Here is a 24,681-nt window from a genome sequence, read left to right as displayed (position 1 = left end):
ACTCACTTATTCATTTAGATTTTGTTTGGAAGTTAATATAAAGAGGCTCTTACACTTAAACAAGAAAATGATTAAAGATGTTTAAAAATAAAGGAGTTCTATTTTGACTCTAAAGGTATACCTCCTAGTTAACTTTGTAATCACTTCACGGGGGTTAACTTCCTTCTTAGAATCATCAGAATTACAAGGATTAAAGAGCCTTTCAAACTCTGTTTCATAGGAGACAAAAATGTTAGTGAATTTTTTATTTGGTTACAAATGTACCAGCAAGTGAGAAATATGTATGCTTCATTAGTCTGAAGATGGGAAAGGAGAAGAGTACTTCAGAGTATGCTTCATAATGTCTCTTCACCATCTACATCAAAAAGCATATCGTAGTTGTTGGTCTCCATGTTCATCAAACCCTAAAACAGAAAAGCACTTCTTACTAAAGAAACTCCAAAGGATACAAATATGAAAGATTCTCTGCAAATGATGTATAGATGTGCTATGTTTAGTTAAGCAGGATAATTATAGTGTTAATAAACTATGAGGTACATCTGAGGTCAAATTCCCAATTTATCATTTCATGTCTTGAATAATTCCTACAAAGTCATTAGGATTTTACAGATAATATCAGTCACTTCAGTAAGAAATAATTCAAAATATCAAGTAGTTAAACTTTTTGATTCCTAAAACATATTTCGTTTCCTAAGGACATTTTATGGACCATGTGCAACATACCTCCATGGACTTCTCATGCATGTCTTCAATTGCTTCCAGGGTCAGATTCTGACTACATTCGGACAGTTTTAATGCTTGTTGTTCTTTTTGATAATTGTTCTACAAATGTAAAAGGAAAACATTACTGTAACAATTCTGTTCATTTTTGTTTTTACTGCCATGCAGCATGAATGCTAGGCTAACAACCAACCACTTAATGTATTTCCAATACAAAAATATTTACGTGAGCAAAAATAATTCCATATGAAATGTAAAAGGAATAGTTTTCCAAGTGATTTAACATTTTAACAACTATTATGACTAAATATACTTATATTTTTAAGTAACATGAAATACAATTATACTACCAATTGTGGGTTAATAAAACTTTTTTTTATGAGAAAGTGTTTGCCATGCTGCAGAGACTGGCCTTAGCCTCTCAAGTACTTAAGTTTATAGGCATGCACCATGTAAACATGAACTTGGTAAAATCCTAGCCCTGGAAGTTTAACTCTAGCTAGTGTTAATGCTTTTACCATATGGTGGCCTCCTTTTTCTAACCAGCAGAAGTAATCCCAGGAGGTGGTTCACTACCTCATCTCTGTATCTAGCCCCCACCTAAGGTGTATGTGCCATGTCTTCTACTTTCTTTTCCTTTCTTAAGGATGCCTTATACTTATTCTTTACTAAGTCCAATCTAGTGGTAGATTTGTTTTATCTAGGTTCCAATCTCAAGTAACAATGGAAGTAGTAATATAAATTTCTCTTTGTATTCTTTATGTTGGCAGACAACCATGATAATTTGCATTTAAAAAATTAAGACAGGCTGTTTACACCTTTTCTCCTTCTGCTACTACATTCCTATTTTGTCCTTTATTCACAGTGATCAGTTTTGTACCTCACATTTCCACTCAAATCATCCTGATTAAGTACAATGACCTCCACTTTGTGAAGTTTCTCTTTAAAAAATGTACACGTGCATACATATGGAGACAAAGGATTAATATTGGGTGTCTTCTTTGGTTGCATCCCACTGTTTGGGAGACAGGGTCTCAATGAACCTAGAATTCATCCATTAGGCTACAACTGGTGGCTAGGAAGCTCTGGGAATCTTCTTATCTCTGAACTAAATCTGAGTTTGGTGGTTCTAAAATACTCACCACCACACCAACTTTTATTGTTGTGGTGGTTTGTTTTTAGTATTGCTTGTTTGTTTTGTTGTTGGTGGTGTTGGTGGTAGTGATGGTGGTGGAGGTGTGTGCGTGCATGCTTACTCAGGGAATATAAACTCGAGTCTCCATGCCTACAGTGAGAAAGATTACCAAATAAACCATCTTCAAGCCCTGCAAATCTATTTTATTTGACCCATTAGCAGCATATGACAAAGTTAGTGAACTTTTCTTCCTTAAATGTTTTCCTTCACTCATAGTAGTTTTATTTGTACCAATTGTTCTCTTCCCTTTCTGGTTCACTCTCACCCCCTCACCCCCACCTCATGCAGAATTACAAATATTGAAGTACTCTGGGAGTCTGTCTTTAGACTCCTCATATACATGGATGATTACTCCCCCTTGAAATTTCATCCAGGGTTCAAGGTTTAAAAATTGCCTTCAATTGGAGTATTTATTTACTTTTTATCTTTAGTCCCTATCTCTTTCCAGAACTGACTCAAAATGGCGGCTTCCTCAATGCCTTCCCAGGCAGGAATGGATCTCCTGTTCATTTCAAATTGAATACTTCTCAAACTATTAACCAATCAAATAAAAAATAGTTAATATGGTCATCATCTCAGATCTTACTTGGAAACTATGTGATGACTACAGTCATTGGTACAGTAATGGAGAGATGATCTAAAATAGTTTGGTGATATTCTTCCACAGGAATATTCTGCCAGGGCTGTTGAGAAAGGTTGTTTCTATCCACTGTTACTAAATTTGTACTAAGTTTAGGATTGTAAGAACTGATTTGCCAGTTTGAGATGGCTTTCGAATATTAACAACAGAGTCCAGATGACACCAGTAAGTAAGCTTTCTCTCTCCTTTCAACTGTACCTGAGGCTGACATAGTGTGCTTACTTTTGTAGAAACTGGTAATCCTCTCTTCATCTTTCAGCAAAAGTCTGCCTCTTGAAAATTTATAATCTGGTCTACAAGAAAATACCTAGTGGTTTTCATTGATATAGTATGTGATCATACTTCTCTGCTTTACAATTCAGTAGGACTAGAACAGAACCAAGGATAGATAGATAATGAAACTTAACTTCGTTTCATGTGCCCAACACAAGGCTAGTTTCTCCATTCCTACTTGATACTTAGTTATTCTAGGTTAATTATGAAGTTAGTTATGATACCAACCACTGATTTATCTTGTTCTTCATTGAATTTCTGTATATCCATATCAAACTTCTGCTCACACAATTTGTTGTTGATCTTCTTTCTGTAAAGCACAGTAATAAAAGCAGTCACATTTCATACCGATATGAAAAAGACCACTCAAAACAAATTAAATTGACCATTTCATACTATAAAAAGAAAAACAGCAGTAAAAAATTATCTAATGGGAAATCATTATAGTTTTTTTCCCTGAAAGATTATCAGAGAAGTCTTCTTTTATGTTTTAGCTTTTCAAAAATTAAAGAAGTTTTAATACATATATATCTTATTTTAGAATATTAATTGTATTTCAAAGTATTTTTTCATTATTTTCTATCAAATATAATGTCTAATTTATTTTCCTATATTGATTCAGTTAAGACTTAGTGCAAAACATAAGTCAATTAAAATATACAAATTGTCTGCATATGTAATTGATTTTTTTCCATATTGTTAAACATAATAAACAACAAATTACATTTCTAAGATTTTGTGTAAGACTTCTGTGTTTCCACAATTAATGTAAATCAAATTTTAAAATCTCATTAACAGGTACTTAAAGTAGAAAATAAAAATTTTCACAGATTTCTACGAATTAGATTTAGTTTACTTGAAGGCATGAAGTTATATGGTTAACTGCTTAGACAAAATCAAAGACACACATTTTTACTAAAAGCTCAGTAATGTTTTTTTTTCAACTTCAGCCACATATAATTTTTAAAATGATACAAATGTGACACTACAAAACTAACAACTCTACCTCTCCCATTTGTTCGTTTGCCAAAGTCATTCTAATTTCTGGTTGCATTTTTTTGAAAGAATCTTTGATATAAGTTTCCATGTGTTTTCTCTTTATGTGACTCCAGGTCCAAGGTGTCTGAAATAATCATCTTATATGTATGGGCAACAGGCACATATGTGGTGCACATATATACCTGTAAGCAAAACACTAATACACAAATATGTCTGAAAAATAGGTATTAAGAGCATTGTTTCTTAAGCCATGTAAGACGTTTTGGGTCTATGATCCTAGTCTAGGAAGCTTAGCAGGAGATTTCCAGTGTAAAGGACAACATAGGTTACTTAGGAAAATTCCAGCCAGCCTGACATACATAGTGAGACTATATATCAAAGACAAATTATTATCCTCTAAGAAAGCTCATGCAACATTCAATTACATATAATTTAAAATAGATTCTTTGGGATCTGAGTTTCATTCCCTCACTGGTTAGTAAATTTGTCTTTCACTTTCAGTTACATAATTCATTTTATAAAAATCAGTGAGGGGATTGGTGAGATGATTCATCAGTTAAGAGCACTGGTTCCCTTCCAGAGATCTGAGAATGGATTCCCAGCATCCACAAGGTTGCTCACAACCTATAACTCCAGTTCCAGGGAATTCAATGCCTTCATCTGGCCTCCTCAGGTACAAGACATACAAGCTGTGTACATACACACAATCAAGCAAAACAAACATACCCATAAAATAAAATTTAAAAAAATAAGTAATAAGGGTTATATTAAAGAATTCATTTTTCCATTGTGTCATATAAAGAAAAGCACAGAGGAGTTTTAGAAAAGAAACTGACTTAATATAAAATTAATACTGGGTCAACGAAATACTGTTGCATGTACAGAATTTTGTATACATATCACTTAGCTTTGAATACATGGAATGTAGAAAAGTTTACATCATTTTTTTCCTCTAAAAATCCCTTCAATGCAGTTATGAAAATGCCTCAGTAATAAATAGGGTTTACTGTGAAAGGAGGACGTTCACAAATTTGATTCTAGTACCCATTTAGAAAACTAACCATGGATGGTTGCTTCTACAATAGCAGCACTGTGGTAGGCAGAGTGAGAATTGCTAGGACTTGCTGGCTGCTTATCTAGCTACATGTTCAGTGAAAGAGCAGGTCTTACGGGAATAAGGTGGAAAGAAATAGAGCAAAACCCAACATCCTCCTCTGCCCTCCACATGTGTATATATGCACCACAGACAGAAATATATGAAAAAAATAAAATTAAGTTTAATTAATGTCACACCTGTTGAAAAAGTACCATTTTCACTTCTGTACCACAGGCAAAAATAAGTCCATGATGCTAAATCAAAAATATTTGCAAGAGTCCATGTCATGAGTAGTTCTTGGGTGCTGACCTAGTCCCACAATACCCAGAGTAAGCTCAAATCCCAGGTGCTCTAACACTCCCAGGATCACAGGAATGGCCCCAACATCAGGAGTAACTGAGTCCCTAAGGATCCAGGGACACAGGAACTCCTGCCTTTCCAGTGGCATGGATTCCATCTGTTCTGAAACTGCACCTGGATCAGACCTGGGGTACTGGCTTTGCACCCACTCTTAAAACACCCAGAGGGAGCACGACTCTCAGGTATTCTGAAATGCTAAAGATCACAGGATCACAGAGGAAGCTCGACTCCCAGGAGATCAGACACACCCAGGAACACTGGAGTTCTGACAGAAGAGCAGAGCTGAGGGCACAATATCTTTCCCAACACCCTGTGTATCTGGGACCCCCACAAGAACCAGGGAAACAAAATCATCCTCCCGGCCAGAGGCACAGGTTCCTTGCAGTATGCAACTGTGTCTAGAGAAAACCTAGGGCTCTGGCACCTCACCAAATCTTGCAACACCAAGAAAAAGCTTAACCCCCAGGAGCTCTGACACAGCAGGATCTCAGGAGATTGGTCACACCAGGATTTCAAGATCCAAGAGGCAGCATGACTTCCAGGAGCTCAGACACACCCAAAATCTCAGGATCCCAGGATCCCAAGATCTCAGAGATAGCTGGACTCCTATGAGTTCTGACACAACTAGGATTACAGGAGGGACAGGCTCCAGACAGAGACAGCAAGGGAAGGTAGCACCAAAGAAAATGAGATGGCACGAGGTAAGTGCAAGAATATAAGCAATAGCAACCAAGACTAGTCGGTGTCATCAGAAACCAGTTTGGCCAACAGAGCAAGTCTTGAATACCCCAACACATTGGAAAAGAAAGATTCAGATTCAAAATCACATCTCATGATGATGATAGAGGTCTTTAAGAACAAAAATAGTTCCATTAAAGAAATACAGGAAAACAGCTAGAAGCCCTTAAAGAGGAAACACAAAAATCCCTTAAAAAGTTAAAGAAAACACAATCAAACAGGTGATGGAATTGAACAAATACCATCTAGATCTAAAAATGGAAATACAGAATAAAAACTCACAAAGAGAGATGAACCTGGAGAAACAAAACCTAGGAGACATAGATGCAAGCATCTCCAACAGAATACAAGAGATAGAATAGAGAATCTCAGGTACAGAAGATACCATAGAAAACATTGACACAACAGTGAAAGAAAATGCAAAATGCAAAAATCTCCTAACCCTAAACATCCAGGAAACCCAGGACACAATGAGAAGACAAAACCTAAGGAAAATAGATATAGAAGAGAGAGAAGATTCCCAAGTCAAAGGGCCAGCAAATATCTTCAACAAAATTATAGAAGAAAACTTCCCAAACCTAAAGAAAGATGCACATGAACATGCAAGAAGCCTACAGAACTCCAAATAAACTGGACCAGAAAAGAAATTCCTGCCGACACATAATAATCAGAACAACAAATGCACTAAAGATAAAATATTAAAAGCAGTAAGGGAAAAAAGTCAAATATCATAAAAAGGCAGACCTGTTAGAAATACACCAGACTTCTCACCAGAGACTATAAAAGCCAGAAGATTCTGGACAGATGTTATATAGACCCTGAGAGAACACAAATGCCAGCCCAGGCTACTATACCCAGCAAAACTATCAATTACCGTAGATGGAGAAACCAAAGTATTCCATGATAAAACCAAATTCACACAATATCTTTCCACGAATCGAAACCTTCAAAAAAATAGATGGAAAACTACAACACAAGGAGGGAAACACTACACCATACAAAAATCAAGAAAGAAATCTTCTTTCAACAAACCCCAAAGAAGATAGCAATATAAACATAATTCCACCTCAAACAACAAAAGTAACAGGAAACAACCAACAGTCACTGGTCTTTAATATTTCTTCATAGAAATGGATTCAATTCCCCAATAAAAGACATAGAGTAATAGACTGGATACATAAACAGAACCCAGGATTTTGCTGCATACAGGAAACCCTCCTTAGTGACAAAGACAGACACTACCTCAGAGGAAAAGTCTGGAAAAAAATTTCCAAGCAAATATTTCCAGGAAACAAGATGGAATAGCCATTCTACTATGGAATAAAATCAACTTACAACCAAAAGGTTTTTGTTATTGTTTTTTTTTTTGTTTGTTTTTTTTATTGTTTTTCTTTTGTTTTTGTTTTTGTTTTTTAAAGATAAGGACTGTCACTATACTTGTCAAAGGGTGAATCAACAAAGATGAACTCACAATTCTGAACATCCATGCTCCAAATGCAAGGGCAACCAAATTCATAAATGAAACTTTACTAAAGCTCAAAGTATATATTGTACCCTACATAATAATAGTGGGAAACTTCAACACCCCACTCTCAGCAATGAACAGATCCTGGAAACAGTAACAAAAGAGAGACACTGTGAAACTAACAGAAGTTATGAAACAAATTGTTTTAACAGATATCTATATCTATAGATATCATAGAACATTTTATCATAAAACAAAAGAATGTGCCTTCTTCTCAACACCTCATGATGCCTTCTCCAATACTGTCCATATAATGGGTCACAAAACAGGCTTCAACAGATATAAAATATTTAAATAATCCCATGCATCCTATCAAGTCACCACGGACTAAGGCTTATCTTCAATAATAATATAAATAAGCCAGGCATGGGGGCACATGCCTTTAATCCCAGCACTTGGGACACTGAGGCATGTGGATTACTGAGTTCAAGGCCAGCCTGGTCTACAAAGTGAGTTCCAGGACAGCCAGGGATACACAGAAAAACCCTGTCTTAACCCCCCAAATAATAATAATAATAATAATAATAACAACAACAACAACAACAACAATAATGATATAAATTATACAAAACCCATATATATATATATATATATATATATACACGTGGTAGTTGAACAACAGTCTAATCAACGATAACTTGGTCATGGAAGAAATTAAAGACTTTTAGAGTTTAATGAAAATGAAGCTACAACATATCCAAACTTATGGGACACAATGAAAGCATTCTAAGAGAAAAACTAATAGCTCTGAGTGCCTCCAAAAAAGAAACTGGAGAGAACATACACTAGCAGCCTGGCAGCACAGTTAAAAGCTCTAGAACAAAAGGAAGCAAATTCACCCAAGAGGAGTAGAAGGCAGGAAATAATCAAACTCAGGGCTGAAATGAAACAAGTGGAAACAAAAAGAACTATACAAAGAATCAACCAAACCAGGAGCTGGTTCTTTGAGAAAATCAACAAAATAGATAAACCCTTAGGTAGACTAAAGAGAGGGCACAGAGTCCAAATTAACAAAACCAGAAATGAAAAGAGAGACATAAAAACAGAAACTTAGGAACCCCCCCCCAAAAAAAAATTATCAGATCCTACTATAAGAGCCTATACTTAACAAAACTGGAAAATTTGGATGAAATGGACAACTGTCTAGACAGATATCAGGTACCAATTTTAATCAGGATCAAATAGATCCTGTAAACACTCGTATAACCCCTAAAGAAATAGAAGCAGTCTTTAATAGGCTCCCACCCCCTCACCAAAAATAAAACCCCAGGATCGGATGGGTTTAGTACAGAATTCTATCAGACCTTCAAAGAAGACCTAATACCAATACTCTTCAAACTTTTATGCAAAATCAAAAGAGAAGGAACACTATTCAATTTTCTATGAAGCCACAATTACACTTATACCCAAAACATACAAAGACCCAAATGAAGAAAGGAAACTTGAGACCAGTTTCACTTATGAATATTGATGCAAAAATACTCAATAAAATTCTGGTAAACCCAAACAAAGAACACGTTAAAATGATCATCCTTCATGATCAAATGTTCTTCATCCCAGGGATACAGGGATGGTTCAATATGTGGAAATCCATCAGCGTAATCCACTATGTAAACAATCTTGAGGAAAAAAAACACAGTATTATCTCATTAGATGCTGAGAAATCATTTGCAAAAATTCAACAACTCTTCATGATAAAATTCTTGGAAAGATCAAGAAGCCAAGGCCCATACCTAAACATAGTAAAAGCAATATAGAGCAAACCAGTATCCAACATCAAAATAAATGGAGAGAAACTTGATGCAATCCCACTAATATCAGACAAGACAAGACCACTCTCTTCCTACCTATTCACAGTAGTATATAATATAGTAGTATTTTATAGTACTAGAAGTTATATCCATAGCAACTATATAACAAAAAGAGGTCAAAGGGATAAAAATTGGAAAGGAAGAATTCAAAATATCACTATTTGCAGATGATATGATAGTATATGTAAGTGACCCCCAAAATTCCAACAGAGAACCCCTAAACCTGATAAACAAATTCAGCAAAGTGGTTGGATATAAAATTAACTCAAGCAAATCAGTAGCTTTCCTCTACTCAAAGGATAAACAGGCTGAAAAAGAAATTATGGATACAACACCCTTCACAATAGTCACAAATTATAATACCTTGGTGTGACTCGAACCAAGCAAGTGAAAGATCTGTATGATAAGAACTTCAAGTCTCTGAAGAAAGAAATTGAAAATCTCAAAAGATGGAAAGATCTCCCATGCTCATAGATTGGCACAATTAATTTAGTAAAAATGGCCATCTTGCCAAAAGCAATCAACAGATTCAATGCAATCTCCATCAAAATTCAAACTCAATTCTTCATAGAGATAGAAAGAGCAATTTGAAAAATCATTTGGAATAACAGAAATCCAGTATATCAAAAAACTATTCTCAACAATAAAAGAACTTCAGGGGGAATCATTCCCGACCTCAAGCTGTATTATAGAGAAATAATGATAAAAATGTATGGTAATGGTACAGATACAATTACTTCATGAAATTCACAGGCAAATGGATGGATCTAAAATATATAATCCTGTGTGAGGTAACCCAATCCCAAAAGTACAAACATGGTATGCACTCACTGATAAGTGGATATTAGTCTAAAAGCTCAGAATACCCAAAATGTAATTCACAGACCAAAAGAAGCTCAAGAAGAAGGAAGACAAAAGTGTGGGTGTTTCAGTCCTTCTTAGAATGGGGAACAAAATACTCCTGGGAGGAAACATGGAGACAAAGTACAGAGTGGAGACTGAAGGAATGACCATCTAGAGTCTGCCCAAACTGTGTATCCATCCCATATACAGACACCAAACCCAGTCACGATTGTGGATGCCAACAAGTGCTTGCTGACAGGAGCCTAATATGACTTTCTCCTGAGAGGCTCTGACAGAGCTTGGCAAGAACAGAGGCTGATGCTCACAGCCAACCATCAGATTGATCATAGGATTCCCAGTGGAGGAGTTAGAGGAAGGACTGAAGGATTTGAAGGGGTTTGCAACCTTATAGGAAGAACAACAATATGAACGAACCAGACCTCCCAGAGCACCCAGGGACTAAGCCATCAACAAAAGAGGGGGTCCCATGGCTCCAGTGCATATATAGCAGAAGATGGCCTTGTCAGACATCAGTGGGAGGAGAGGTCCTTGGTCCTGTGAAGGTTCAATGCCCCAGTGTACCCACATGCGAGGGTGGGGAAGTGGGAGTGGGTGGGTGGGCAAACACCCTCATAGAAGCACAGGGAGGGGTAATGGAATAGGGAGTTTCTGGGGTGAAACCAGGAAAGGGCTATTATTTGAAATGTAAATAAAGATAATATCACATAATAAATAAATTAAATTAAAAAAAATATTCACAAAATACTACATATAAATAAGTCATTAAGATGTCATATAGTATATTAATCAATACTTCCTAATATATAAATTATGTTAATACTATATAGTTTAAACAAATTATATATCCAAAAATGTACCTTCAAAATTTCCCAGTATATTTTGTACTGGAGATCTGTGAAGTAATTAAAGCTTTACAAAGTAAGGATGCTGGGGATACTGTTTGATTGCTCAGCTTTTGTCCTACAAGCAGGACGATGAGAGTTTGACCCACAACATTACACCCTCCAAGAAAACCATTCAAATTAAGGATTAATCTTATAGAAATATTGTTTATAGTATATATCATATTCCAATTATTAATATACATTACTTGCTATACAATCAATTAAATTTTTCTGGAAGTACTTACACTAAGAAGGAAATAATAAGTTTGAACACATTACCATGTATCTCCAACTACTTCTTCAGGATTTGCATTCCCATCATCATGAGTTACTGGATTCTGTACTGGGTTCGTAATAAAACAAGATATTAAAACAATTATGTTATTTTGCAAATTTTAATGAAATACTTTGTGATCATTCAGGCATAGTGCCAACATTAGGTTTTAAAGCAGATCTATTATTTGCCTAGAAGTTAAACAAAATCAAGTAATGTCTAATTGTCATCTAAAAATATGTTTTAAGCTGTTTATTTATATGTTGTGATTAAAGACAAGAGATACAATATGAGATTTTTGATCTCCTTTACAAGCCTAAGAAGAACAACTGAGAAAAAAGGAAGTGTAACATCAATGCCCATCATTAAATATTTGGTACCTTCCATAAGGTCCAATTCTGAAGCATTCCTAACTTGCTGTTCACCACTTAACAAATTCCAGTTTTCCATTGGTGTCTCTACAGAACGTGCAAAACGCTGCCATTCCTCTGAGAAACTTACGTTTTCTGATTTAAAATAAAAAGAAATTTTCTCAAGCCATTTGAATTAAAAAAAATCACTTAAACTAATAAAATTGAAATATAAAATAACATTAAGGAATGATTTTTACAAAAACAGCACTTCATAATTGCATGAAGGGTTTAAAGATAAAACCATATTTCTATTACCCTCTGATTTAATACTAAAGACTTTAGTATTTAAACATGGAACATAATAGTTGGCTTCAAAGATAGCCATTAATAACCTTAACTTTAATATGTACACATTTTTAAAAAGAATTATTTAAGTTGAATAAAGTATCTTGGTCTTCCTTACTATAAAAGAATAGAGGTTTGTTATTTTTCAGTTTAAAACTCTCTCTCTCTCTCTCTCTCTCTCTCTCTCTCTCTCTCTCTCTTTCTCTCTTACATACACACACACACACACACACACACACACACACACACACACACACTATGATGGCTTTAACTGTGACTTCAAGTGGGTTTATATCTAAACATAAGAGGATCTGCATGTTGGTCCCATTCCTGCAAGGTTTTTGATGAGTTAGAGCAAATGTGTCTGCATCTCAATCTCCAAGTAAAATCATAGTTGCTATTATCACAACCAAGCTCCTCAATCTTTTTCATCGAAATACAAGTCTAAATTATAAAGTTCTGTCTGTCTGGACATATATTTCACTGCTACAGCAAGAAGCTCTGGGTTCAATCTTCAACTATGAAAAACCCCCACAAATTTTAAAAATAAAAAATAAAACAAGCATGTTTCCTCAGGCCCCAGTACATTTGTAAGGCTGAGGACTTCAGTTTCAAGGCCAGTTCAAGCTGCACATGAGGTTTCAGACACTCCTGAGATACAGAGTTAGAGCTTACTTTCCTAAACCAAAACAACACATAAATAAACACAGCCTGGCCTGAAGTATGTCTGAAGTTCCAGCACTTCAGAGGCTGAGAGGAGCCTCGGGATTTTGAGGCCGTTTGGATCCTATATATACAAATTTTGGCAATCTGGCCTTTCAACACCAGGTAGAAGAAAATGAAGACTCGTCTTCAGTTTGTTTTTTATGAATTTCTGGCGGGTAGCAGCAGCACAGAAAAGGTTCTAGTCTGTTTCTGCCACTAACTGACCCCCAGTTTACTCACACTTCACATCCCCAGGCCCAAGGATGACTTTCGGGGTCTCCAATTCCCTGGCCTTCCTGCTTTCTGCTAGATACTAGGCTGTTCAAACTCCTGCCCTTAGTGAAGTTCTCCGTTTTTCACCGCAGAGGTCTAAGTGGGTAAAGTCGATTGTGAACCCAGCAGCAGTGCTATCTGGAGTCCAGGGAGGGTCATCTCCTCTCCTTACTCTGGAAGTAACACCTCTGCCCCTCCACCTTCACCCCATCCGGACCCCCACCTGAACCATTATTAACCATCTTTTAACAGGTCACTGACTACCTCCACAGAGACTTCCCCCTACCATGCTTCCTCAAGAAACTTCCCTTCCTCAAGAACTCAGCTTCGTGGCCACCACAAAGCATACTGGGTAACAGGGATTGGGCAGCTGGAAAACAATCTCAGCCAAGCCCCTTGCTGATTGGCCGTGTTTGCACATGCTTACTAAAGTGAGAGAGGCTCTATCAGTCATCTGTCATCCAAGCAGCAAATAAGAGATAGTATTTTAGCTGCCACTACTACCCAGAAGTTTTCCATTTTCCAAGTTTGCAATACTAACTTGAAAGTTAAAATAAAATGAACCCCAAAGAAGACTCTCCTACTTTGTTTCAGTTGAAGGGGCTGTTATGTGTATTTCGGATTTGTTTTATTTATTTAACTAACGTGCTTTTGCATGTTTGTATTTGTTCAACATGCATGTCTGGTGCTCATAGAAACTAGAATAGGATGCCAAATCCCCGGGATCTAGAATTACAAATGGTTGTGAGCCATTATATGGGTCCTAGGAACTAAACCTTGGTTTTCCCCAAGAGCAACAAGTGGTCTTAATTTCAAAGCTATCTTTCCATCCCTGTCCTGTGTGTGTTTTAAGGTATGCTGGATCATTTCTCTCGATAGATGTTTATTTTTAATATACAGTGGAGATTATAGAAATATGACACTTTCCTCATATTGTCTATTTCCAGAAAAAGAAAAAAAAAAACCATAATTTTAAAGGATTCTGTAAATCATAAAAAGAGATTCAGCAAAAATGATGTGTATACATTTCAGTATATGTGTGCAGAAGAAGACTGTATTCACAATCATATTCCAACTTACATTTTTTGTTTGTTTGTTTTTCCAGACAGGGTTTCTCTGTATAGCCCTGGTTGTCCTGGAACTCACCCTGTAGACCAGGGTTGCCTCAAACACAGAAATCCCCCTGCTTCTGCCTCCCAAATGCTGGGATTAAAGGCATGCGCCACCACTGCCTGATCCAACTTAAATCTTCAGAGACAGGGTCTCTCTGAATCTGCAGCTCACCGACGTCACTAGCCTGGCTAGCCAGCTAGCTATCTCTACCTACTCAGCACTGGACTGCAGCCTGCATTTTTAAAGTGGATTCTAGGCCCCCACCTTAAGTCCATATATTTTCAAGGAAAGCACTTTACCAAATGAGCCATAATTCTAGCCCCTCTGCAGGGTTTGTTATGTTGCTGTAGCCACTGTCTTTTTTTTTTTTTGGGGGGGGGGTGCATATTTCTCTAATCATGCCTAAATTTAAGTTCCTAAAATGCTTAATGCTGGTTTTGTTTGTTTCCTTACAATAGCCAATTGCATTTCTTGCTCACTTTTCAGTTAATTGGGCAAACTGGAAAAACTAACATTTCATTTGCGAGGCTTATTGTTGTTTTTTGTTTGTTTGGTAGGTGTTTTGTTAATTTCGTGTGTTGGTTGGGTTTTTTTTTCACCACTGAAGATGAAACTCATAGCTTTTACATGGTGCTGTACCACTGAGGTACACCTTCAGCTAATCTTTGTTTCTGAATGTTGGGTGAGTAGTCATCTGTATGTGTTTTAAAGAAAACTACAATTATTGTGAAACCTAAAATTATCCTCCTATGCTATAGGGTTTATAGAGATCTGATGCCATCTTCTGTCCTCTTCAAACAACAGGCAAATATCTCCAAAAACACCTACCTCCAGATTTATCCAACATACTGTCTTGTTCATCTCTGTGAAGAAAGGACAATAAAATTTTAAAGCTAGAAATATAGTGGACTGGTAGAGCATTTGCCTAGCACACACACACAAAAAAACTTTACACAGGAACTTCTTTTAATTATTTAGAATAGATATATAATGTGTGGTTTGGAACAAATGTCATATGCATATAAAATACATGGTAGACAACCAAAGTGAACCTGAATTATTTACTTTTAACAATTCATACATTTATACCCCACAGTAGTTTATTCATAACTCTCCCACACTTGCTGAGACCCTTCTTCTTCCCAGATGGTCCCCCTCTTATTTTTATGATGTTTCTCCTTTTGTTTGTGTTTATTTCTGGGAAGATCCCATGCAGGTGGCTATATTGTCCAAGTTGCTATGTGTTTGTGATGGCAAGGAATTAAGGACCCCAAGCAGGGCTTGAACTCAATATATAGTTGCATCTGACCATGAATTGTTGATTTTCCTGAATCTACTCCTCCAGTGAAGGGATCACAAACACTACTTTTGAAGTACTCTATTGAACTGGGAAAAATTGAAAATATTACCTTATATCTTCATCTGCTTCTACGTGAGGCGGCATATTCTCATGTTTGCCAAATGCTGGCCTTTTTACTATATTGACAATAGAAAATGGAAACATTTGAAAGTATGCTATATAAGTAATAGTTAATAAAGTATTTTCAATTTGCATTTCTCTGGAAAAACTGCCCACGTGAGTTTTTGAAACAGCTTTTATAAATGAAATAATTACATCAAGGAAATTGAGGATACAAGGAGAAAACAAAACTTAAGGATAATAGGTATAGATGAGAAGTAAGATTTCCAACTTAAAGGGCCAGTGAATATCTTCAACAAAATTATAGAAGAAAACTTCCCTAACCTAAAGAAAGAGATGCCCATGAACATAAAAGAAGCCTACAGATCCCCAAATACTTTAGACCAGAAAAGACATTCCTACCATCACATAATAATCAAAACACCAAATGCACACAACAAAGAGAATATTAAAAGCAGTAAGGGAAAAAAGTTCAAGTAACATATAAAGGCAGACCTATCAGAATTTCACCTAACTTCTCCCCAGAGACTATGAAAGCCAGACGATCCAGGACAGTTGACATACAGACCCTAAGAGAGCACAAATGCCAACCAAGGCTACTATACACAGTAAAACTCTTTTACCATAGATGGCGAAACCAAGGTATTCTATGACAAAAGCAAAATTACACAATATCTTCCAAAAAATCATGCCCTTCAAAGTATAATGAAGGGAAAACACCAAAACAAGGAGGGAAATTACATTCTAGAAAAAGCAAGAAAGTAATCTTGCAGCAAACCTAAAAGAAGATGGCCACATGAACAAAATTCCATCTCTAAAAACAAATATAACAGGAACCAACAACGACTATTTCTTAATATCTCTTAATATCAGTGGACTGAAATCCACAATAAAAAGACATAGACTAATAGACTTAATGTGTAAGCATGACCCAGCATTTTGTTTCATACAAGAAACAAATCTCACAGACAAAGACAAATATTACCTCAGAGTAAAAGGTTAGAAAACAATTTTCCAAGCAGATGGTCACAAGAAACAGGCTGGAGTAGGCATTAGAATATCAAAAAAAATTGACTTTCAACCCAAAGTTATCAAAAAAGACAAGGAGGAACACTTCATATTCATCAAAATTAAATTTACCAAGAGGAACTCCCAATTCTGAACATCTATACTCCAAATGCAAGGGCAGCCACATTCATAAAAGAAACTTTAGTAAACCTCAAAATACACATTGCACTGCACACTATAATAGTGGAAGACTTCAACACCCCTCTCTCATCAATGGGCACATCCTGGAAACAAAAACTAAAAACAGACACAGTGAAACCAACAGGAGTTATGAAACAAATGGATTTAGTTGATATCTATAGAAAACTTTATCCTAAATCGAAAGGATATCCCTTCTTCTCTGTACCTCATGAGGCCTTCTCCAAAATTGACCATATAATCAGTCACAAAACATGCCTCAACAGATATAAAAATATTGAAATAATCCCATGCATCCTATCAGATCACCACAGACTAATGCTGATCTTCAATAATAATATAAATAATAGAAAATCCACATATATGTGGAATGTGAACAACAACCTACTCAATGATAACTTGGTCAAGGAAGGAATAAAGAAGGAAATTAAAGACTTTTTAGAGTTTAATGAAAATGAAGCTACAACATAACCAAACATATGGTACACAATGAAAACAGTAATAAGAGAAAACTTCACAGCCCTGAATGCCTCTAAAAAGAAACTGGATAGAGGATACAGGAGCAGCTTGACAGCACAACTAAAAGCTCTAGAACAAAAGGAAGCAAATTCTCCCAAGAGGAATAGAAGGCAGGAAACAATCAAACTCAGGACTGAAATCAACCAAGTGGAAACAAAGGAACTATACAAAGAATCAACCAAACCAGGAGCTGGTTGTTTGAGAAAATCAACATGATAGGTAAACCCTTAGCCAGACTCACTAAAGGGCACAGGGACATCATCCTAATTAACAAAACCAGAAATGAAAAGGGAGACATAACAACAGAAACTTAGGAAATCCAAAAAATCATAAGATCCTACTACAAAAACCTATACTCAACCGAACTGGAAAATCTGGATGAAATGGACACTTTTCTAGCCAGATATCAGGTACCAAATATAATTCAGGATCAGATAAACCCTAGAAATACTCCCATAACCCCTAAAGAAATAGAAGCAGTCATTAATAGTCTCCCAAACAAAAAAGACAAGGATCTGATGGGTTTAGTACAGAATTCTATCAGATCTTCATGAAGACCTAATACCAATACTCTTCAAACCATTATGCAAAATCTAAAGAGAAGGAACATTATTCAATTTGTTCTATGAAGCCAGAATTACAATTATACTCAAACCATACAAAGACCCAATGAAGAAAGGAAACTTCAGACCAATTTCCCTTATGAAAATTGATGCAAAAATATTCAATAAAAGCCTTGCAAACTGAATCCAAGAATACATAAAAATGATCATCCATCATGATCAAGTACACTTGATACCTGTGATGAGGGATGGTTTAATATACAGAAATCCATCAACTTAATCCACTATAGAAACAAACTCAAAGACAAAAATCACATGATCATTTCATTAGATGCTGAGAAAACATTTGACAAAATACAGCACCCATTCATAGTAAAAGTCCAGGATAGATCAGGAATTCAAAGCCTATACCTAAACATAATAAAAGCAATAGATAGCAAACCAGTAGCCAACATCAAACTAAATGGTGAGAAACTGGAGGCAATCCCGCTAAAATCTGGGACTAAACAATGCTGCCCACTTTCTCCCTACCTATTCAACATAGTACTTGAAGTCCTAGTCAGAGCAATTAGACAACAAAAAGAGAACAAATGAATACAAATTGGAAAGGAAGAAGACAAAATCTCACTATTTCCAGAAGATATGATAGTATATATAAGTGACCCCAAAAATTACACCAGAGAAATCCTAAATCTGATACACAGCTTCAGTGCAGTAGCTGAATACAAAATTAACTCAAACATATCAATGGCATTTCTCTACAAAAAGAATAAACAGGATGAAAAAGAAATTAGGGAAACAACACCCTTCAGAATTGTCACAAATAATATAAAATACGTTGGTGTGACTCTAACTGAGTAAGTGAAAGAAGGATCTGTATGATAAAAATGTCAAGTCTCTGAAGAAAAAATCAAAGAAAATCTCAGAAGATGGAAAGATCTCCCATGCTCATGGATTGGCAGGATTAATGTAGTAAAAATGGCTATCTTGCCGAAAGCAGTCTACAGATTTAATGCAATCCCCATGAAAATTCCAACACAATTCTTAACTGAGTTAGAAAGGGCTATTTGCAAATTCATCTGGAATAAGAACAAAACCTAGGATACAAAAACTATTCTCAACAATAAAAGAATCTCTCCTGGAATCACCGTGCCTGACCTCAAGCTGTACTATAGAGCAATTGTGATAAAAACTGCATGGTACAGGTATACTGATAGACAGGTAGATAAATGGAATAGAACTGAAGACACAGAAATGAACCCACACACCTATTGTCACTTGATCATTGACAAAGGAGCAAAAACCATCCAGTGGAAAAAAAGACAACATTTTCAACAAATGGTGCTGGCTCAATTGGCAGTTAGCATGTAGAAGAATGCAAATTGATCTATTTTCATCTCATTGCACAATGCTCAAGTCTAGGTAGATCAAGGAACTCCACATAAAACCAGAGACACTGAAACTTATAGAGGAGGAAGTGGGGAAGAGCTTCGAAGACATGGGCACAAGGGAAAAATTCCTGAACAGAACAGCAATGGCTTGTGCTGTAAGATTAAGAATAGACAAATGTGATCTTATAAAATTGCAAAGCTTCTATAAGTCAAAGGACACTGTCAATAGGACAAAACAGCAACCAATAGATGGGAAAAAATCTTTACCAATCCAAAATCAGATGGGGACTAATATCCAATATATATAAAGAGCTCAAGAATCTGGACTCCAGAAAATCAAATAACCCCATTAAAAAATGGGGACAGAGATAAACAAAGAATTCACAACTAAGGAAAACCGAATGGCAGAGAAGCACCTAAAAAATGTTCATCATCCTTAATTATCAGGGAAGTGCATGTCAAAATAAACCTGAGATTCCACCTCATACCAGTCAGAATGGCTCAGATCTAAAACTCAGATGACAGCAGATGCTGGCGAGAATGTGGTGAAATAGGAACACTCCTCCATTGCTGGTGAGATTGCAAGCTGGTAAAACCACTCTGGAAGTCAGTCTGGTGTTTCCTCAGAAAATTGGACATAGTTTTACTGGAAGATCCAGCAATACTCCTCCTGGGCATATTCTCAGAAGATATTCTAACTTGTAATACTGACATGCTTCACTATGTTCATAGCATCTTTATTTATAATAGCAAGAAGCTGAAAACAACCCAGATGTCCCTCTTCAGTGGAATGGATACAGAAAATGTGGTACATTTACATAATGAAATACTACACAGCTATTAAAAACAATGAATTCTTGAAATTCTTAGACAAATGGATGGATCTTGATGATATCTTCCTAAGGGAGATAACCCAATCACAAAAGAACACACATGATATGCATTCACTGATAAGTGGATATTATGCCAGAAGCTCACAATAACCAAGACACAACCTGCAAAACCCATGAAACTCAAGAAGAAGGAAGACCAAAGTGTGGATACGTCATTCCTTCTTAGAATGGGAAACAAAATGCCCATGGAAGGAGTTAAAGAGACAAAGTTTGCAGCTGAGACTGAATGAATCCAGAGACTGCCTCACTCAGGGATCAATCCAATAAATAACCAACAAACCCAGACACTATGGCAGATGCCAACAAGAGCTTGGGGACAGGAGACTGATATAGCTGTCTCCTGAGAGGATCTGTCAGTGCCTGACAAATACAGAAGTGAATGCTCACAGACATCCATTGTACTGAGCACAGGGTCCCCAATGATGGAGCTAGAGAAAGTACCCAAGGAGCATAAGGGGTTTGCAGCCCCATAGGAGGATAAACAATATGAACTAACCAGTACCCCCAGAGTTCCCTGGGACTAAAGCACCAATCAAATAAAACAGATGGTGGGACTTATGGCTCCAGCTGCATATGTAGGAGAGGATGGCCTAGTATGTCATCAACGGGAGGAGAGACCCTTGGTACTGTAAAGGTCCTATGCCCCAGTATTAAGGAATGCCTGGGCCAGGAATTGGGGGTGGGTGTGTTGGGGGCAGGGGGAGAGGTGAGAGGAGAGGGGATTTGCAGAGGGGAAATAGAAAAGGTGATAATATTTGAAATGTAAATAAAGAAAATATATAATAGAAAAAAGGAATGAAATAATTTATTTGCAGGTTTTATGAAATAAATTCATGTTTTGCTAACATATAGGAACACCGTTCAGATCTTTTTCTGGGGTAAAATCATAGCAAGTTATTGTTTCTCAACATATTATGTCTAAAGTGCCAAGAGTAGGTATATGCACTGGTAAAACTCGGGTATAGGAATATATAGATATAGGTAAAATTAGAAATGAAGTACATGAAAACTTAGAAAAGACTTCTTCCATTGCAGGTGAGTTGGGAAAAGTCTAATGAACTGCAGGACACAATCAATACTGAAGACTGGATACCTTCAGAATGAGCCTGCTCTTCTTCTTCATCTGAATCAAAGTCAAAAAGTAATAAGTAACCTTCCTTTGGTATCACCCGCAGTTTCTTAATAGACATTTTTCTATTAAGCGCTCAGTTGTCTTCTTAGTTAAAAAATATAAATAAAAAGGAAAAAAGAAAAAAAAATAGTTATCTAAATCCAAAGGTATCATTTAAATAGTTAAAAATATCAAAAAGTCAAATAATTATTTTAGCTCATTGAAAGATTGTTTCTTTTGTTTTTTAACACTTATATTTTTAATAATTTGTCTTTATCAGAGAGTTTTGCATACATATTCAATATGGTTACACGTGTATATGTGTATGTGTGTGTATGTGTATATGTATGTGTATGTGTCTATGTATATGTATATATATACATACACACACACACACACACATATATATATATGCTTCCCCTTACAATTTCCTTCATGTATCCCATTTATCATGTCCCTCTCCCTCCCAACTTTGTTTTAAAATCTTCTTTAACTTACTTATTTTAAATCCTTCTTTAGAACCCAAGTTAACAATCTGTCATTTCTCAGTTTAAAAAAGGCAAAAACAGGTCAGCCTTTAATACGTGAGTCCTCCCTTTCTCACCAAAAATGATGAGCAAAATGTGTTTGCATTTAAACTTTGAGGCATCTGAATTTTGGTACTATCTCCCAAAGATTCTTTTTAAACAAAACATCAGCAATTCCGATTTTCAGTATATCTCTGTTTTAAAGTAAATTCATAGTACTATCCAGAAAGATGATGAACATGGTAACTATATATTCATGTCAAGAATACCCAATGCTCAGTCTACAACAAACACTCACCACCATTACCCACACAGAAAATCCTTATATTGGAGAAATTTGGGATTGGGGGAAGCCGAGGATTTCAAACATCTGAAGATTGTAAGTTAAAGGCCAGCCCAAGCCAGAACAGCCTGAGCTACAAAGGAAGATCCCATCCTACAGAACAAAAACTGAGAGAAAAACCTGAACTTGGTGGTCCAAGTCTTTAATCCCAATACATGGGCGATTAGACAGGAGGATCCCTGTTCAGAATCCTTCCCAGATTACTTATTAATCTCTTGTAATGTCTCCTCTTCTTCTTTTCATTCATTCTTCCTACGCCACTCCCCTCTCTGCAATGTCCATACAGTCTATACCAAAGGAACACACCATAGAGAAGACAATGAAGAGGGAGGAATCCTCAGTGTGTTTCTAATGGATCCCGGACAGCACACAGGACAAGCGCCAAGTTGGACCCTAAGGCTCCTTACAGCACACAGGACAAGCGCCAAGGATCCTCACTCACAGCCCCATGCTCCCCCGACCCTCAATCCTGCAGCCAGCTCTCTGATCCTATTCCAAGGCCCCATGATTGTGTCCTCCAAGGGTTCACAATCTTCTAAGGCCCTGACCTGTTCAATCCTCTGCCATGAATATGGTCCTCCACCTTCACTTAACAATCAGAAGCCATAGGAAATGGCGATCATGAGGCATTTTCTCACCTAGTGGCAACCTGGGCCTGATATGCCCCACCCTGTCATACCTTGATTAACTGTCCAACAACCCTGAGCAGAGCCGATTATCACTTACAGGTTATCTCAGAGGTGAACACCTTCACAACTGCACCCTTCCATGCTCAACTCCTCAATGGTATAAAAACCTTTGTCAGCAGAGATGCCTGGACTGAGGATTCTTAGGACCCTTTGTGATGCAAGCTGGAGAAATCAGGTCTGTGCTGATTGGCTGAATATATCCTGCTCATGCGTACATGGAGTACCAGGCACCATCGCTTCAAAGGGAGTTTTCAGGAGGTGGGAATGAGCTACTACTGGCTTTAAGACAAATTCTAGGTTCATAAGCCCTTACATACTTGAAAAACTTGAACAAACGTGAAACATGAAACACTGCAAACGGCACTACTTTATTTCAACTGTAGAGTCTCTTGCATGCCATTTTGGTTTGTATTTATTCATGTGCGTAACATTGAATGTGTGTGGACTCTTTCTGAATGTACATACGCACACCACAAGAGTTTATTCTGTCCTAAGAGATCAGAAGGGAGCATCCAGATCCCCTATATCCCCTGGTACCCTCCTGTCTCCACCTTCCTAGTACTGACCTTGATTACAAGAACGTGCTAGACCCTTCTGGCCTTCTCTCACACTTATGCCTCTGTTGCCTACAGAGGCTGGAAGTGTGCACTGATTCTCTGAAACTTTAGCTGTGCATAAATTGTGAGCCACGATGTGGGTGTTTTGTGCCCGGTCATCTGCATAGAACAGGTGCTTTTAACAGATGAGTCATTTTTCCAACTGAAGAATAAAGATAAAAAAATTACTGAACTCTTCCTCACCCCAGAGCCCGACCCCTCCCATCTAGAGATTGTTCCCAGAACACTCCTGAACTCTTCACCCCAGAATGCATTCCTGAACTCCTCACCCTAGAGTTCGAACCCTCCCAACTAAGGACTGTTCCAAGAACATTTTTGAGATAAGGGCCTCCTGGAACAACCTCAGAATGAACCGGGTACATTGCCAAATAATAGGACATGACCCCTTAGTTACGTAGAATTCCCTTGGCAGAACCCCTTGTCCCTTGGCAGAACCCCTTAGTTATGCAAACTTGTACTTTCCCTGCCCCGCTCTCCCCCCTTGAGTTTTTCCTATATAAGCCTGTGAAAAATTTGGCTCGAGGTCGATTCTCCTCTATACCATACTAGGTGTAAGAGTTTCGACCCCAGAGCTCTGGTCTATGTGTTTTCTTGCTGTTACTTTATTAAATCTTGCCCACTACAATTTGAGTTCGGTCTCAGTGTCTTCTTGGGTCCGCGGCTGTCCCGAGGCTTGAGTGAGGGTCTCCCTTCGGGGGTCTTTTATTTGGGGGCTCGTCCGGGATTAGCGCGACCACCCAGAGGTCATAGACCCACTTTAAGGTAAGATTCTTTGACCTGCCTTGGTCTGGTGTCTGTGTTCTGTTTCTAAGTTTGGTGCGATCGCAGTTTCGGTTTTGCGGACGCTCAGTGAGACCGCGCTCCGAGAGGGAACGAGGGGTGGATAAGGATAGACGTGTCCAGGTGTCCACCGTCCGTTTGCCCTGGGAGACGTCCCAGGAGGAACAGGGTAGGACCAGTGACGCCTGGTGGACCCCTTTGGAGGCCAAGAGACCATCTGGGGTTGCGAGATCGTGGGTTCGAGTCCCACCTCGCGCCTTGTTGCGAGACCGTGGGTTCGAGTCCCACCTCGTGTTTTGTTGCGAGATCGTGGGTTCGAGTCCCACCTCGCGCAGAGGGTCTCAATCGGCCGGCCTTAGAAAGGCCATCTGATTCTTTGAGTTGCTTGTGGTTGACGCAAAGTCGCCGCCGTTTTTGGTTTCTTTTTTGTCTTAGTCTTGTGTTCGCTCTTGTT

At 37.4% G+C, this 24,681-nt stretch overlaps 1 pseudogene; it reads right to left on the bottom strand.

The window, feature by feature from the left end:
- Window positions 1-234: 234 nt before the first annotated feature.
- Gm7408 lies at window positions 235-21,372 on the bottom strand (annotated as a pseudogene).
- Window positions 21,373-24,681: the final 3,309 nt, after the last annotated feature.

This window comes from Mus musculus, chromosome X, assembly GCF_000001635.26.
Source record: "Mus musculus strain C57BL/6J chromosome X, GRCm38.p6 C57BL/6J".
Classification (NCBI taxonomy): Eukaryota; Metazoa; Chordata; class Mammalia; order Rodentia; family Muridae; genus Mus; species Mus musculus.
This window is presented reverse-complemented; position numbering and strand designations above follow the sequence as displayed.